The sequence below is a fragment of the Gnatocerus cornutus genome, unplaced genomic scaffold (assembly GCF_029298725.1).
Source record: "Gnatocerus cornutus isolate USDA-ARS CGAHR unplaced genomic scaffold, icGnaCorn1.1 ctg00000060.1, whole genome shotgun sequence".
NCBI lineage: Eukaryota > Metazoa > Arthropoda > Insecta > Coleoptera > Tenebrionidae > Gnatocerus > Gnatocerus cornutus.
Genome location: NW_028275405.1, coordinates 644,694 through 647,997, shown reverse-complemented (window position 1 = coordinate 647,997; position 3,304 = coordinate 644,694).

The window sequence follows — 3,304 nt, the reverse complement described above, 5'->3', positions numbered from 1 at the left end:
ATATTTCGATGCAAAACAACGATTTCTCGCCGATTTTCGTTGTTTTCTGGCTTGAATTCGCAGAGAAGAGCACGAAATCTACAAAATCATCACTTTTTACCAAGATTCAACGGCTGAATTGCAAGAAAACAGCAGAATTCTGCACGAAATCATCAAAATTTTTACAGAAAACCGCATATTTCGATGCAAAACGACGATTTCTCGCCGATTTTCGTTGTTTTCTGGCTTGAATTCGCAAAGAAGAGCACGAAATCTACAAAATCATCACTTTTTACCAAGATTCTACGGCTGAATTGCAAGAAAACAGCAGAATTCTGCACGAAATCATCAAAATTCTTACAGAAAACCGCATATTTCGATGCAAAACAACGATTTCTCGCCGATTTTCGTTGTTTTCTGGCTTGAATTCGCAAAGAAGAGCACGAAATCTACAAAATCATCACTTTTTACCAAGATTCTATGGCTGAATTGCAAGAAAACAGCAGAATTCTGCACGAAATCATCAAAATTCTTACAGAAAACCGCATATTTCGATGCAAAACGACGATTTCTCGCCGATTTTCGTTGTTTTCTGGCTTGAATTTGCAAAGAAGAGCACGAAATCTACAAAATCATGACTTTTTACCAAGATTCAACGGCTGAATTGCAAGAAAACAGCAGAATTCTGCACGAAATCATCAAAATTCTTAGAGAAAACTGCATATTTCGATGCAAAACAACGATTTCTCGCCGATTTTCGTTGTTTTCTATCTTGAATTCGCCAAGAAGAGCACGAAATCTACAAAATCATGACTTTTTATCAAGATTCAACGGCTGAATTGCAAGAAAACAGCAGAATTCTGCACGAAATCGTCAAAATTCTTAGAGAAAACCGCATATTTCGATGCAAAACGACGATTTCTCGCCGATTTTCGTGGTTTTCTGGCTTGAATTTGCAAAAAAGCGCACGAAATCTACAAAATCATGACATTTTACCAAGATTCAACGGCTGAATTGCAAGAAAACAGCAGAATTCTGCACGAAATCATCAAAATTCTTACAGAAAACCGCATATTTCGATGCAAAACGATTATTTCTCGCCGATTTTCGTTGTTTTCTGGCTTGAATTCGCAAAGAAGAGCACGAAATCTACAAAATCATGACTTTTTACCTAGATTCAACGGCTGAATTGCAAGAAAACAGCAGAATTCTGCACGAAATCATCAAAATTCTTACAGAAAACCGCATATTTCGATGCAAAACGACGATTTCTCGCCGATTTTCGTTGTTTTCTGGCTTGAATTCGCAAAGAAGAGCACGAAATCTACAAAACCATGACTTTTACCAAGATTCAACGGCTGAATTGCAAGAAAACCGCAGAATTCTGCACGAAATCATCAAAATTCTTACAGAAAACCGCATTTTTCGATGCAAATCGACGATTTCTCGCCGATATTTGTTGTTTTCTGGCTTGAATTCGCAAAGAAGAGCACGAAATCTACAAAATCATCACTTTTTACCAAGATTCAACGGCTGAATTGCAAGAAAACAGCAGAATTCTGCACGAAATCATCAAAATGCTTACAGAAAACCGCATATTTCGATGCAAAACGACGATTTCTCGCCTATTTTCGTTGTTTTCTGGCTTGAATTCGCAAAGAAGAGCACGAAATCTACAAAATCATCACTTTTTACCAAGATTCAACGCCTGAATTGCAAGAAAACAGCAGAATTCTGCACGAAATCATCAAAATTTTTAGAGAAAACCGCATATTTCGATGCAAAACGACGATTTCTCGCTGATTTTTGTTGTTTTCTATCTTGAATTCGCAAAGAAGAGCACGGAATCTACAAAATCATGACTTTTTACCAAGATTCAACGGCTGAATTGCAAGAAAACAGCAGAATTCTGCACGAAATCATCAAAATTCTTACAGAAAACCGCATATTTCGATGCAAAACGACGATTTCTCGCCGATTTTCGTTGTTTTCTGGCTTGAATTCGCAAAGAAGAGCACGAAATCTACAAAATCATGACTTTTTACCAAGATTCAACGGCTGAATTGCAAGAAAACAGCAGAATTCTGCACGAAATCATCAAAATTTTTACAGAAAACCGCATTTTTCGATGCAAAACGACGATTTCTCGCCGATTTTCGTTGTTTTCTGGCTTGAATTCGCAAAGAAGAGCACGAAATCTACAAAATCATGACTTTTTACCAAGATTCAACGGCTGAATTGCAAGAAAACAGCAGAATTCTGCACGAAATCATCAAAATTCTTACAGAAAACCGCATATTTCGATGCAAAACAACGATTTCTCGCCGATTTTCGTTGTTTTCTGGCTTGAATTCGCAAAGAAGAGCACGAAATCTACAAAATCATCACTTTTTACCAAGATTCAACGGCTGAATTGCAAGAAAACAGCAGAATTCTGCACGAAATCATCAAAATTCTTAGAGAAAACTGCATATTTCGATGCAAAACAACGATTTCTCGCCGATTTTCGTTGTTTTCTATCTTGAATTCGCCAAGAAGAGCACGAAATCTACAAAATCATGACATTTTACCTAGATTCAACGGCTGAATTGCAAGAAAACAGCAGAATTCTGCACGAAATCATCAAAATTCTTACAGAAAACTGAATATTTCGATGCAAAACGACGATTTCTCGCCGATTTTCGTTGTTTTCTGGCTTGAATTCGCAAAGAAGAGCACGAAATCTACAAAATCATGACTTTTTACCAAGATTCAACGGCTGAATTGCAAGAAAACAGCAGAATTCTGCACGAAATCTTCAAAATTCTTACAGAAAACCGCATATTTCGATGCAAAACGACGATTTCTCGCCGATTTTCGTTGTTTTCTGGCATGAATTTGCAAAGAAGAGCACGAAATCTACAAAATCATGACTTTTTACCAAGATTCAACGGCTGAATTGCAAGAAAACATCAGAATTCTGCACGAAATCATCAAAATTTTTAGAGAAAACCGCATATTTCGATGCAAAACGACGTTTTCTCGCTGATTTTCGTTGTTTTCTATCTTGAATTCGCAAAGAAGAGCACGAAATCTACAAAATCATGACTTTTTACCAAGATTCAACGGCTGAATTGCAAGAAAACAGCAGAATTCTGCACGAAATCATCAAAGTTCTTAGAGAAAACCGCATATTTCGATGCAAAACGACGATTTCTCGCCGATTTTCGTTGTTTTCTGGCTTGAATTTGCAAAGAAGAGCACGAAATCTACAAAATCATCACTTTTTACCAAGATTCAACGGCTGAAATGCAAGAAAACAGCAGAATTCTGCACGAAATCATCA